This window comes from Rana temporaria, chromosome 5 (assembly GCF_905171775.1).
Source record: "Rana temporaria chromosome 5, aRanTem1.1, whole genome shotgun sequence".
Lineage (NCBI taxonomy): Eukaryota > Metazoa > Chordata > Amphibia > Anura > Ranidae > Rana > Rana temporaria.
The window spans coordinates 404766034-404781866 of record NC_053493.1 but is presented as its reverse complement, the minus strand read 5'-3'; the positions used below and the strand labels follow the sequence as shown (position 1 = coordinate 404781866).

Genomic DNA, 15833 nt, shown 5'->3' with positions numbered 1-15833 from the left:
TCTCTGAGGTTTTTATTTTTTGCTCTATAAACAAAAATAGAGCTTTCTTTTGGTGGTATTTGATCACCTCTGCGGTTTTCATTTCCTGCGCTATTAACAAAAATAAAGCGACAATTTTGAAAAAAAAAACAATATTTTTAACTTGTTGCTATAATAAATATCCCCCAAAAATATATAAAAAAAAACATATTTTTTTTTTCTCAGTTTAGGCCGATACGTATTCTTCTACATATTTTTGTGAGCCAAATGTCTTTCAAAACATAGTGTAAGGGGTTAGCTCGGTAGCGGGGTGTGTGACCCCTTGGATGGGTTCACCACACACTGAATTTATACAGACAGGCAGTCGAAGACGGTTGAATTTGTAGATAGAGAAAGGAGCTGTGTGTTAGTGGGCGGCCTGACACTCCTGCTCGCCCCCTCAAGAGGCTTTCTTCACACCAGGGAGAAATCCTTGCATTACTGTGTGGAGTTACAGACAGAAGAACAGGAAGTGAGGATTTCTCAGAAGAAATAAGGACATTTAAAAGCAAAATGGAAGGATGAGGTAAGTGAAGGAGGACTGCACTAAGGTAAAGGAAGCTATTTAGGGGGAAAAAATGTTTCCTTTACAACCCCTTTAAAGCGGGGGTTCACCCTATCAACGCAAAAAAAAAATTTTTTTTCTTTTACCATAAAATCAGGCATTGTAGCGCGAGCTACAGTATGCCTGTCCCGATTTTTTTACCCCCGTACTCACCTTGTACTCGTACATCGAAGATACCGGGGAATGGGCGTGCCTATGGAGACGGAGGATGATTGACGGCCGGCTCTGGCGCGTCACGCTTCTCCGGAAATAGCCGAAATAGGCTTGGCTCTTCACGGCGCCTGCCCATAGCCTGTGCGCAGGCGCCGTGAAGAGCCGAGACCTACTCCGGCTGTCTTCGGGGAGAGTGACGTGCCAGGGCCGGCCGTCAATCATCCTCCCTCTCCATAGGCACGCCCATTCCCCGCGGGAGCCGAAATCTACAATGTACGATTACAAGGTGAGTCCGGGGTTAAAAAAATCGGGACAGGCATACTGTAGCTCGCGCTACAATGCCTGTCTCGATGGTAAAATCAAGCCAGTGAGGGTGAACTACCGCTTTAAGCTTTAAAACCCCTCAAAAAATATTTAGAATGCGCTGTCAATATAATCACCTTAGCATGTACCGTTATGTAGAAATATCATTTGAAGTAACCCTGTAAATCTATAGCAATCAAAAGCTCTGTTAATATTTCCGGTTTACAATATTGAATTGTTGTGGTCAATGAATATTTAACTAATGTCCAAAATCCTGGCATAGCAAAGGACCACAGTGCCTTTCAGCAAGGATAGCCACAAAGTTTAATAAAGATCTAAGCCCAACCACTAAAAGCTCATATAAGCTTTAACATGCCAATTTCAAATGTTATTTTCAATCTATTTAAGTCTGCAGATTTAATTAAAAGAATACCTGGTTATTCTGCCATGAATGTCCTTGTTCAGACACTTTCTGTTATAGGGTGACAGATGTCTCCCAGTTGAGCTTTTGCATTGTCACCCTGTCACATGCGTCCCTGATGACAGCTACAACTTGCTGTGCTGCCGCATTATGCAGGAATGGTTCACCATTGTCACCATAAGGAAGCAAGCTCGGAGCAATGATGAGAATGCTGGAGCAAGTGTATTTAGATAGGAAGTGATCAGGGGCGGACTAACCATTCGGGAACTCGGGCACTGCCCGAGGGCCCCATGCCACTAGGGGGCTCCATTAGGGTTGCCAGCCTCAGTAAAACCAGGGACAGTATGTAAATATCTGTGTTTTTTCTACACCTGTCCCTGAAAGGTCCCTTACCAACATCCTTGTGGTCTAAAAGTCCCAAGATTATAGCTGCCCTGCCTCTCCGGTACCTTCTCAGTGTGTGTATGTGTATTCTGTGTACTGTGTGTCTATATGTGTATTCTGTGTGTATGTATACTGTGGATGTATATGTATGTGTGTATACAGTACTGTGTGGCCCCATAATCTCCTATTGCCCGGGGGCCCCATAATCTCCTATTGCCCGGGGGCCCCATAATCTCCTATTGCCAGAGGGCCCCATGAGCAGTCAGTCAGCCCCTGGAAGATTTAAAGGGGATGGAGGTTCTCTTTTTCTCTTACTACAAGGTGGTCTCCTGCTGTTGGTTCATTTTCTCTTTCTGTCTGCAGGATGGTCTCCTACTCATGGATTCTCTCCCTCGACTCGAAATGCCCCCAGCGGCGGATGCAGTACTGCATCTTAAGATCTGACAGTGTAAGTGTCTTACAGATGTCGGATCTTATGCCTATCTTTGGAAAAATCCTTCTGTGGATCAGTTCCAAAGATAGGCACAGGGATACGCAGGCTGAACTTGAGGATTTGGCCCTCTATTTCCCCTTCTTCTCTCCTTTCTCTCTCTTCATGTTTGTTTACTGCTCCTGGGTTCCCTTTTTCCCAAAGTGGTTTCCTGCTTTTAATTCCAAGCTCCCTCTAGAGGTCCTGTGTCCAGATTCTATTGTCCTCTACATACAAGGTAGTCTACTGTTGTTGGGTTTCACCCCTCTCTACAAGGTGGTCTCCTGCTTATGGTTCCCCCCTTCCCAAGATGATCTATTTCAGTGATGGTGAGCCTTGGCACCCCAGATGTTTTGGAACTACATTTCCCATGATGCTCATGCACTCTGCAGTGTAGCTGAGCATCATGGGAATTGTAGTTCCAAAACATCTCAGGTGCCAAGGTTCGCCATCACTGATCTATTTTGTTAGGTCCTTCATTTCCCTCTCTCTTTCTCTCTTCCCCTTCTATAAGGCAGCCTCCTACCATTGGGTTTTCTCCGCTATCTATATACAAAAGGTGGTCTCATCCAAGATTCTCTTGCTTGTTCCGTTTCTGCCAGGAAGTCTCCCCCTTTGGGTTCTCGCTCTCTTTTAAGGTAGTCTCCTGTTGTTTGGTTCTATCTGGTCTCTATATATGTATATATTTTTAAATATACTTGAAATTGGACTAAACTAAATGGTAATTGAGCCCACAAGTATCAATCTGTAACTGTATCATAAGTCTTGTGTACACTGACCCTTTAACCTTTGCCTTAATGAGGCTTATAGTAATGTGGATTGCCAGTCTCTTGCCTTTTAACTGCATGTGCCCAGTGCTGGTTTTAAACAATTGGCCTTATCCCACCCACCCAACCAAGGAAGGATGGAATAATCTTCTCGAAGGAATTGTGCGCACAATTGAAAGCCGCAATACTCCAGCTATGTATCCAGAACCGCTCCTTTAATAGTGCTCTGAAGTACACGGCCATAAATCCAATTTTCCGACAGCCTGTTTCAATCTCTTAAGACCCCAGCAGTGCACAGTATGGATCAATGACTCCAAATATTGCTTTAATTATACTTTGTCCAATCCACATGTTTGCTGTATCTCAGTATAATAAAACGATACAGAGGATTTGGTCATTCAAATAAACCATGAGCTCTGGAACCATAAATGGTTCACGGACTATTCACATCAGCTGCTGTCTCACAGTTCAGCAGAGCTATGTAAATTGTAAGCACTCATAGAAATCTTGGAGCTACTATTATAGGTGTAATAAAAAAAAATAGTTACAAGTAAAGCATTACAAAATAATATTATTAATACAAAAAATAATGAAAATAATAATAGAACAATTACTACTATTAATAAGACCACTTGAAAAATGTAAAAAAAATCATATTTTACATTGTTGGATCTTAACAAGGTTCCAAGTAAAACTAACCCCCCCCCCCCCAAAACAGAAATCCAACTTCCAAACATGAACTCCGTAATGAGTAGCTCCGTCGTTATTGTTGATCACTTAAAAAAATTCATTTCGGCATGCTTGATGCCTCGCGTTTCCATGAGGTGAGTGAGAACATTTCTCCAAGTGGTGAAGACAGCCGCACGAAGGCCATCTACTGTCTGGAACTGTTGTGCATTTTTGTAAACTTCCCTTGCCATCCATCCCCAAAAGTTCTCAATTGGATTTAGATCAGGGGAACACGCAGGATGGGCCAAAAGAGTGATGTTATTCTCCTGGAAGAAGTCCCTTGTCCTGCGGGCATTGTGTACTGTAGCGTTGTCCTGTTGAAACCCAGTTGTTACCACACAGACGAGGGCCCTCAGTCATGAGGAATGCTCTCTGCAACATCTGGACATAGCCAGCGGCCGTTTGACGCCCCTGCACTTCCTGAAGCTCCATTGTTCCACTGAAGGAAAAAGCACCCCAGACTATTATGGCGCCCCCTCCACTGTGGCGCGTAGAAAACATCTCAGGTGGGATCTGCTTGTCATGCCAGTAACGTTGGAAACCATCAGGACCATCAAGGTTACATTTTTTCTCATCAGAGAATAAAACTTTCTTCCACCTTTGAATGTCCCATGTTTGGTGCTCTCTTGCAAAGTCCAAACGGGCAGTTCTGTGGTGTTCAAGGAGACAAGGTTTTTGAAGACATTTTTTGTTTTTGAAGCCCTTCAGTCTCAGATGCCGTCTGATGGTTATGGGGCTGCAGCCAGCACCAGTAAGGGCCTTAATTTGGGCCGAGGATCGTCCAGTGTCTTGATGAGAGACCCTGCTTATGCAGTTCAGCAACCCAACCACGTTCAAAAAGGGAGATTTATTGGCCTTTGCCATCACAATGTGTGACTACCTGACAGAAAATGACAATGAATCCACATCTTTGCACAGATTTGGCCTTTTAAAAGGCATGTGGTCCTAAACTTTTGATCAGCTGAAAAACAGCCTGTTTCAGTTTATTCGTTATTTTCAATTAATTGAATGCTCAAAAAATGTTTTGTCTCAGGCCCCGTACACACGACCGAGTTTTTCGGCAGAATTCAGCCAGAAACTCGATCGGAGCTGAATTCTGCCGAGAAACCCGGCCGTGTGTACACTTTCGGCCGAGGAAGCCGACGAGTTCCTCGTCGAGCCAAATAGAGAACATGTTCTCTATTTCCTCGTTGTTCAATGAGGAAAGTTGGCCCGCCGAGATCCTCGGCGGCTTCACACAGAACTCGACGAGCAAAACGATGAGTTTTGCCCGTCGAGTTCCTCAGACGTGTGTACGGGGCCTCACTCTCATTTCGTCGTGTTGCATGTTGAAGCTCTACTTGGAACCTTGTTAAGATCCAACAATGTAAAATATGATTTTTTGCCATTTTTCAAGTGGTCTTAAACTTTTAATCAGGACTGTATTATGAACCTGTTGTAACAGAAAATAAAATATAATAAAAATGTGTACATTTTTTATTCCAATTATACATTTCTTAACCAATTCAGCCCCGGAGGATTTGGCTGCAAATGACCAGAGCACTTTTTGCTGACAATTGCGTGGTCGTGCGACGTTGCTCCCAAACAAAATTGACGTCCTTTTTTTCCCACAAATAGAGCTTTCTTTTGGTGGTATTTGATCACCTCTGCGGTTTTTATTTTTTGCACTATAAACAAAAATAGAGCGACAACTTTAAAAAAAATAAAAGCAATATTTTTTACTTTTTGCAATAATAAATATCCCCATTTTTAAAAAAAAGTTTAGGCTGATACGTATTCGACATATTTTTGGAAATTAAAAATCGCAATAAGTGTATATTGATTGGTTTGCGCAAAAGTTATAGCGTCTACAAAATAGGGGATAGATTTATGAAATTTGTATTATTATTATTATTATTATATAGGAGCGATCGTGGGTGGCCAGTCAGCCACGCGCATCTGCTGTGGCGTCGCACCGCAGACCGCCTATCGCTCTTAAAGCGGCCAACGTACGGCGATTCACGCAGGGGGACCAAACTGTGTTTTGCTCATAGTGTGCAAATTAACAGGCTCGCTTTAATCCACCCTAACCAGCTGTACATACTCACTTTCCCTTTGCTCCCCCCCCCCCATTTATAAGCATGTAGCTAGCATTGTAAAGTCAGAACAAGTAGATTACATACTTCTTCCAGAATCATGTCTGAGGCCTCGTACACACGACCGTTTTCCTCGACAAAATCCATCAAGAAACTTGGTAGCAGAGCTTTTTTGCAGAGGAAAACGGCCGTGTGTATGTTTTTCATCGAGAAAACTGTTGTGGATCTCGACGAGAACAAAAGAGAACAAGTTCTCTTTTTTCTCGTCGGGAGTCTCAATTTCCTCATCGTGTTTCTCGTCGGGCTGGTTTTCAACGAGAAACATGTTCGTGTGTATGCTTAGAAACCCGCGCATGCTCAGAATAAAGTATGAGACGGGAGCGCACCTTCGGTAAAAGTAGCGTTTGTAATGGAGATAGCACATTCGTCACGCTGGAACAGACTGAAAAGCGCAAATCGTCTCTCACCAAACTTTTACTTAACACGCAGTAACATGAGATTAGCAAAAGCAGCCCCAAGGGTGGCGCCAGTGGAATCAAACTTCCCCTTTATAGTGCAGTCGTACGTGTTGTACGTCACCGCGTTTGAGAACAATGAGATTTTGTCTTGACAGTGTGTATGCAAAGAAAGCTTGACAAGATTCTCGACAAGCCTGACAAGAACTTCGTTGAGGAAAACAATGTTTCTTTTACGACAAGATTCTCGGTCGTGTGTACGAGGCCTGAGAAAGTCATAAGCCAACTGAGGAGCATTACAATAGAGTTAGGCCTCGTACACACGACCAAGTTTCTCGGAAAAAAACAGCAAGAACCTTGCTGGGAGATATTTTTTGCTGAGGAAACCGGTCGTGTGTACATTTTCGTTGAGGAAACTGTCGAGAACCTCGACGAGCCAAAAAGAGAGCAAGTTCTCTATTTTCTCGACAGGAGTCTGATTTGGCTCGTCGAGATCCTCGACGGGATGGTTTTCAACGAGAAACTCGGACGTCTGTATGCTAAGAAACCCGCGCTTGCTCAGATTAAAGTATGAGACGGGAGTAAAAGTAGCATTTGTAATGGAGATAACACATTTTTAAAGCTGTTACAGACTGAAAAGTGCAAATCGTCTCTTACCAAACTTTTATTTAACACGCAAACACATGAAATTAGCAAAAGCAGCCCCAAGAGTTTAGCCAGTGGTATTCGAACTTCCCCTGCCATTGTATGTGTTGTATGTCACCGCGTTTGAGAACGATGAGATTTTGGCTTGACTGTGTTTACGCAAAGCAAGCTTGTCGAGTTCCTCGACAAGCCCAACAAGGAACTCGACGAGGAACTCGATGTGTTTCGCCCGTCGAGTTTCTCGGTCGTGTGTACGAGGCCTAAGTGGAATCATTTGAGCTGGAGCTTGGCATTGGAGCCTATATATCTCAAGTTTCCTTTAAACCATTGATCATTCCAACACATCAGCCTAATTTTCATAAAGAAGTGATTTATTAAAGTGCTTCATGGAAATCTCGAGCATCTTGTTAGTCAAACATCTTAAGATTTGCAGTGACATTCGCGTTATGTAAAGTGCTCTTGCTGTCTGCCAACCTAATTATGAAGGAATGATTGCAATGTCAGATCTCTTGAACACGAAAAGAGGCTTTTGACTCTTTTAGTGTTTTTTTCCTTTACAGCATGTATACTGCTGTGCATACTATCAGCATTGAGCCCTACGTCACCCCGACCTGCAATCACCAACCTAATCTGCACGTTCTTCACACCACGCTCAAGTGCTCCACACCAGGGGGACTGAACATCAAGTACCTAATGGAGGATGAAGGCTCTCAGAATTGTAGAATGAATGGTGGGGGGAAAGATAAGACACCATTGAAATATGGATTAGTAAATTACACCAATTAACATTTTACAAAATTAATAAGTGACGTTAAGGTTAATTAGCAGTGTGGAAAATTATTCAGACGCTAAGTCAGCGAGGACCATCAACAGGGTACCATGTGTAATCTAAAGATCTCAAAATCTGTAGTTGTAAATGCAAAAGAGGTTAACTACTTGTGTTCCAAGTGAGTTAATACAATTGTGCTAGTTTAGCAATACTTTTCCTTTGATGCCCCGTACACACGATCAGAAATTCCAACAGCAAAAGTCTGATGTCTGCTTTTGAACAGAATTTCCGACCGTGTGCATGCTCCATCGGACTTTTGCTGTCGGAATTTCCACCAACAAAAGATTGAGAGCTGGTTCTCAAATTTTCCGACGTAAAATCCGATCGTCTGTAGCAATTACGACACACAAAATTCCGACGCATGCTCGGAAACAATTTGACAAATGAAGAAGAAGGCGCCTTCTGAGTGTAGTAAATATGTAATTTATTGGAAATTTAACCTCCCTGGCGGTATGATTCTTTCAGAAAAAACATGCTATAAGCGGTACCATTATTTGCAAGGATATTTGGCGTTTTATATTGTAGGTCTGTAATTTTTAGGAATAACTCAATTAAATCTGACCAAACAAGATTCTAATAGGCATCCCGGGTATGACATTTTTTTAAAAACAAAATTATAAATTATAATATAATAAATAATTATAAATAATTATAACAAATAATAATATAATTATAATAACAATTATTCAATAATGTAATCAAATCAAAATCACTGAAATTTGCTCAGTTGCAGAATTGTCGTTGTCATTATTTTTTTTTTTTTATGACGAATTTCCCCACAAATCGCTATCGCACAATTCTGCAAGTGTTTAAAATTTATTATCGCTGCTTTTTAGCTGATCTAAAACCATTTTTGACATAAAGGGACACTTTTGGTTGCTATGGACAATCTACAGTTTGCAGGGAGAAAAAAAGGTTTTTATTATATAAAATGACATGCAGGACACTGGGCAGACCACTAGGGACAAGGGGGATGTGTTTTTTTTTTACATACAGTATTGTAATCTATAAGATTACAGTATACTGTATGTAATGTGTTTGTTTACGTTTTTGAATTTGGCGCCGTTCTCCGTCCCCTTGCGTCGTAACGTCGCAGGGAACAGAGATCGGCGGCACAGGAGGACGCTGTGTGAATCAAGCGAGGTCCCGCTCGCTCACACAGCGCGGTGGCATCGCTGGATCCAGGACAAGGTAAGTAAACACTCCCTGTACATCCAGCGAGGCAAGCCCGAGTCTGACTCGGGGTTACCGATTTTAGCCCAAAAATCTCACCCCGAGTCAGACTCGGGAATACCGCTCAGAAGGTTAAAAACAAGTAAGTAATGTACTCACAAAAACAGGCTTCATTCCTAAACATAACAGGCTTCATTATAAGGTCTTTCATCCACTCTGGTCCCGGGTATGGCTGTTGTTGCTCGTGTCTTGATATTTGGTGGACGAGATCACTGCAGCTCCTTGCCTCTGTCGGCAGCAATGGGGGACCAAATGCTCTCAGGACGATGGAGAAGGAGGACGGAGTTCTCGAGCGCACAGCCGGGGACGATGTCACTTCCAGGTCAGGAGTCAGTGGGGAGATGCACGCGTTCAAAGCATGCGTGCTTCTTCATCAGGCTCTGATGCTTCGAACGCGTGCATCTCCTCGCTGGCTTCTGACCCGGAAGTGACGTCATCCCCGGCTGTGCGCTTGAGAACTCTGTCCTCCTTCTCTTGTCCACCAAACATCAAGACACGAGCAACAGCAGCCATACCCTGGACCAGAGCGGATGAAAGACCTTATAATGAAGCCTGTTATGTAGCTCTTTTTGTGAGTACATTACTTATTTGTTTTTAAATTTCCAATAAATTACGTATTTACTACACTCAGAAGGCACTGCTTCTTCTTCATTTGCTGCATTCCAGATTGCTCTTCATCTGTCAGCTGGCTGCCATCTCTGTGGAAGTTGTAGTTTTTGATGGACATTTTCAATGGACTAATGCATTTTCCATTAACCCTTTCCTGACAATCTATTTTTAAACTACCTTCGCCCCTATAAGTAGTACATTTATAACCATCAGGAGTGCGCTTAATCAATTTGTTGTTCTTGGAAACAATTTGACGCATGCTCGGAAGCATTGAACTTAATTTTCTCAGCTCGTTGTAGTGTTGTACGTCACCGCGTTCTTGACGTACGAAAGTTCAGAGAACTTTTGTGTGACTGTGTGTATGCAAGCCAAGCTTGAGCGGAATTCCGTCGGAAAAAACATCCAAGGTTTTTCTGATGGAAAATCCGATCGTGTATGCGGCATTACTTTTAGGGTAGTTTTAGGAAAGTGCCTGGTTTCTGTGGATCTGGTGGCGTTCAATGCGGGGATCACCAGCTGTCATTGATGGTTGTGGTCAAGCACTAGGTGCTAATTACAAAGTACAAGTCCAAGTACAAAGTACTTGCTGGCATTGAGTTTGCGTCTATGAACACACACTGCAAGTCTGAAGAGCAAGGGTATCTCCTTAGCAGCCTGCTAGCTAAGGCGACATCTTTAAAAAGGCCATGATAGCAGCGGCTTGGAGACCTTCTACAGGAACCAAAAATTTATAATTTTTATAGAATAAGAATTTTCATATATTGTAAATTTGGACCTCATCTGCCAAAGAAATAAAGTTTAATATTACTTCATTGCAAGTGCCTTCTATTGCATAGCCTAACAAATACTGTACCTGTTGATCATGTCACTAAAGTCCACCTCACGTAGCTTCCTATGATAAGGGGACAACAATGCTGCACTGCAACTGAATTTAAACCAGCAATGTCCCTCTTGTATTCTGCGTCTGCTTGCACTACAGCGAGATGAGATGATGTAGGGCTCACTGATGATTCACAAGCCTGTAACTTGTCAATCAGCCCTTGACCACACCTATCCCTAGTTACTGCTCTCTGTATTGGCCGAGCTGACAATACCGCTGAATCCTCCCACTGTGAGTTGCAGTGCCCAGTAGGGGGAATGTATGAGACACAAATGAAAGAGGATTTGGCTGACCGATTTGGTAAAACATTTTTACACTTAGGCCTCGTACACACGACCGAGAAACTCGTCGTAAAAGAAACATCGTTTTCCTCGATGAGTTCCTTGTCAGGCTTTTGTCAAGCTTTCTTTGCATACACACTGTCAAGACAAAATCTCGTTCTCAAATGCGGTGATGTACGACGGCACTATAAAGGGGAAGTCCGATTCCACTGGCGCCACCCTTGGGGTTGCTTTTACTAATCTCATGTTACTGCGTGTTAAGTAAAGTTTGGTGAGAGACAGTTTGCGCTTTTCAGTCTGTTACAGCGTGACGAATGTGCTATGTCCATTACAGACGCTACTTTTACCGAACGTGCGCTCCCGTATCATACTTTATTCTTAGCATGCGCGGGTTTCTAAGCATACACACGAATGTGTTTCTCGTCGTAAACCAGCCCGACGAGAAACATGACAAGGAAATTGAGACTCCCGACGAGAAAAAAAGAGAACTTGTTCTCGTCGAGATCTACAACAGTTTTCTCGACGAAAAACATACACACGGCCGTTTTCCTCTGCAAAAAAGCTCTGTCACCAATTTTCTTGATAGATTTTGTTGAGGAAAACGGTTGTGTGTACGAGGCCTTACAATTACAAGCAGTCTTCCGACTTATGAACACACTCCTCTTACGAACACACCTACAGTTCCTAATGCGTTCGTTACTCGGGGACTGCCTATATCTTTTTAATTAGAAAGTTTTGATTTGTTGTCTAGAATTGGGGTAACAAGCCAAGGCTGTCCTAATTACATACACATTGGGGGTTATTTACGAAAAGGCAAAAACGACTTTGCACTTTTAGTACAATTTCAAGTGTAGTTTGCAATTGTAGTGCAAAGTGTTTTTTCCTTTCGTAAATAACCCCCATTGTGTTTTTTTTGCATGATTCTACCAAATAAAATTTGTAAAAAAAAAAAAAGAACATTTAACAGTGAAAGGGTGGGAACAAAGTTCTGGGCTGGAAGTGGTTAACAATGAAAAACAGCTGTCCTGCAAAAATTACTGAACTGCAAAAAAATTGTAATAACATCAAAACCAGCTGTATGTCCTTGACAATGCCAAATACAGGTTTCCATAGACACTGGATGTCCATCATCCTAAACCTGCAATTAGAACATGGCTAGAAAGCAGATCGGTTTTCTTTGCGGAGGAAAAGGTCATGTAGAGATGGATTAACAGTCAGTAAGGGGTTGATTTACTAAAAGAAAATATAGAGTGTTCACATTGAAAGGGAAGTTGCACTTTGCAAGAGAGCTTAGTGAATAAGGGGGAGCTCTGCTGGCTTCCTTCATCCAATCATGTGAAAACCAAAATGCTGTTTTGTTTTTTATTTTCCTGCACATGAGTGGGTATTCTTTACAAAGTAAAACTTCACCACATTCAATAAGCTCTAGGGCAGGGGTGCCCAACCAGTGGCCCGGGGGCCACATTTGGTCCGTGGAGCCCTCTGATGTGGCCCGCGACCTCCTGCTCTGGGATGGCTGGTTTGCAGGCCCAGATTGCAGGTTGCGGACCTGCCATCTGAGAGCATCAGTGTTGTAAATGAAGCCAGAGGTAGAGGAAGCAAGGGGCTTTTCAGAAAGTGTACCACACCTGCAGGATAAAATAGACATCTATGGCAAAGATCACATGATCGGTCCGACCTAATCAGACCCTCCAATTACCTCTATGAAGCGGCAGGTGATTAGAGGGTTTGTTTACACCTGCCTACGTCCAATCCAATCTGCTAAAAAAACAGAAGAGGATCTGCCCCCTTCAATCTGATTGGATCGGAGGGCCCGTAGAGTAGATTGGGCTGTGTCTGCTTTACATATGCAGACTGGACACAGACCTGTCATCTGCCCACTCCGCTCATTGTGGCCTGCGACAGGTTACTAAGTCGCTTAAGTGGCCCTCAGCCTTCAAAAGGTTGGGCACCCCTGCTCTAGGGCGAATTCCCTTGCAAAGTGCAACTCTCCTTGCAACAAGAACAGCATATTTGCCATTGTAAATCAACACCTAAAACTGCCTACAAGGATGTGCATATCCCCCGGTTTACTATCCCCTGTGTTTACTGCAGGAGGATGAAGGTTGTATCTGGGCCATCTGCACATCCACCAGACCTCTAGGCTCTTGCTTTGGTTTGCCTTGTGTATGATTCCTTTTAGGGTGTCTACTTTCAAGATTGTTAGAGAGATTAAAGAAACCCTTAGATGAAAGGAAAAAAATCTAAGGCCTCGTACACATGACCAAGAAACTCGACAGAATCCATCAAGAAACTGGGTGGCAGAGCTTTTTTGCTGAGGAAAACGGTCGTGTGTATTTGTTTTCATCGAGGAAACTGTTGAGGAACTCGACGAGGAAAAAAGAGAACAAGTTCTCTTTTTCCTTGACGGGAGTCTCAATTTCCTCGTCGTGTTCTTCGTCGGGCTGGTTTTCGATGAGAAACTCGAGTGTGTGTATGCTAAGAAACCCGCTCATGCTCAGAATAAAGTATGAGACGGGAGTAAAAGTAGCGTTTGTAATGGGGATAGCACATTCGTCACGCTGTAACAGACTGAAAAGTGCAAATCGTCTCTTACCAAACTTTTACTTAACACGCAGTAACACAAGATTAGCAAAAGCAGCCCCAAGGGTTGTGCCAGTGGAATCAAACTTCCCCTGCCATTGTATGTGTTGTACATCACCGCGTTTGAGAACAAGGAGATTTTGTATTGACCGTGTGTACGCAAAGCAAGCTTGTCGAGTTCCTCGACAGGCCTAACAAGGAACTCGTCGAGGAAAACGATGTGTCTTTTCCAACGAGTTCCTCGGTCGTGTGTACAAGGAATGAGACTCTATGCCTATGATGAAAGGGGGTGTGTGCCTTTTCTCCAATCAGCAATTTTAGCTATCTTGGCTGTATGCCCAGACATCACATTCTATGTTAAACGCTTAAGGACCACGCCGATATACAATGGCAGAATGGCACGGCTGGGCAGATTAACGTGTATATATATACATTGCCCATTAAGACGTGGCATTGTGGGCGCGTGCACACCACAAGCTCCGTGAGTGTGACCTCAGGTCCCGCAGACTCGATGTCCACGGGGATGCCCGCGATCGTCTCACGAAGAGGAAGACGGGGAAATGCTGATGTAAACAAGCATTTCCCCATTCTTCCTAGTGACAGGACACTGATCACAACTCCATGTAATAGGGAGCAGTGATCAGTGTTGTGTTACACACATCCCATCCCCCCACAGTTAGAAGCACTCCCTAGGACACACTTAACCCCTTCAGCGCCCCCTACTGGTTAACCCCCCTTCACTGCTAGTGTAATTTTTACAGTAATCAGTGCATTTTTATAGCACTGATCGCTGTATCAATGACAATGGTCCCAAAATGGCATCAACAGTTTTCGATGTGTCCGCCATAATGTCGCAATGATGATAAAAATCGCTGATCGCCGCCATTACTAGTAAAAAACAAAATTATTAAACAGCCATAAAACTATCCCCTACTTTTTTTTTTAACCGCCATGGGTTCCCCCTACAAGAGCATACCAGGCCCTTCTTTCTGATATGGATTTTAAGGGAAACCTCTCACACCAATTTAACAATGTTGGAAACCAAAGCCGACCCATCCCTCGGTTCCAGGTGCCGGTGTTCTAACCATATGGTTCCTCTATCGGATAGGGTCCGGCATCGACTGCGCAGGCGCTGCGCAGTTAAAGGAGATCTCGAGGCCGAACAGCTGTTCGTCAGCTGTAAATGCTCGGGGCTGGTTATACACGCCCCCGCCCAGGGTGAAAGTAGGAAGTGGAACAGGAAGTCCCACTCCTACCGAAGCCCCCACTCCCCCCCAAAAAAAAATACATGCCAAATGTGGCATGTAAGGGGGAGAGGAGTGCTTAAAGCGGAAGTTACACTTTTGGGTGGAACTCCGCTTTAACAGAACATGTTCAATAGTATAGTAGAAAAAGGCGTAATCATTCAGAAAAGTAACTCTCATGCAGCGTACACACGACCGTTTTTCGGGTTCTAAAAAATTAAGTTTTTAAGGGTCTAGAAAAAACTACGTTTAATTCAACCCGATCATTAAAACGGCCTTGCCTACACACGATCATGAAAAAAAATGCTCTAGCAAAGCGTGGTGACGTACAACACGTACAACGGCACTATAAAGGGGAAGTTCCATTCAGATGACGCCAGCCTTTGGGCTGCTTTAGCTGATTTTGTGTTAGTAAAAGACGATTTGTGCTTTTCTATCTGTTACAGCGTGATGAATGTGCTTACTCCATTACGAATGGTAGTTTTACCAGAACGAGCGCTCCCGTCTCATAACTTGCTTCTGAGCATGCATTATTTTTTCACGTCGTTAAAGCCCACACATGACCATATTTTACAACCTTAAAAACGACAATGTTAAAAACGTGAAAAAATAGAGCATGTTCAAAAAATGCTCTGAGGCCTCGTACACACGTTTTCCTCGACAGAATCTATCAAGAAACTTGGTGGCAGAGCTTTTTTTGCTGAGGAAAAAGGTCATGTGTATGTTTTTCATCGAGAAAACTGTCGTGGAACTCGATGAGAAAAAAAGAGAACAAGTTCTCTTTTTCCAAGTCGGGAGTCTCAATTTCCTCGTTATGTTCCTCGTCGGGCTGGTTTTCGACGAGAAGCACATTCGTGTGTATGCTTAGAAACCCGCACATGCTCAGAAGGGTGGCGCCAGTGGAATCAAACTTCCCCTTTATAGTGCCGTCGTACGTGTTTTACGTCACTGCGTTTGAAAACGACAAGATTTTGTCTTGACAGTGTGTATGCAAGGAAAGCTTGTCAAGGTTCTCGACAAGCCTAACAAGGAACTCGTCGAGGAAAACAATGTTTCATTTACGACGAGTTCCTCGGTCGTGTGTACGAGGCCTGAAGCCCACACACAATCATTTTTATTGACATTAAAAAAAACAATTTTTTTTACAACCTGAAAAACGGTCGTGTGTTGCCTGTGGGAGGGAAGACTGA

General features: G+C 43.3%; 1 protein-coding gene across 4 annotated transcripts in view; it reads right to left on the bottom strand.

The window, feature by feature from the left end:
• KHDRBS3 (KH RNA binding domain containing, signal transduction associated 3) overlaps positions 1–15833 on the bottom strand; it is a 207764-nt gene that overhangs the window by 153022 nt on the left and 38909 nt on the right. The gene's annotated exons all lie outside the window — the stretch shown is intronic.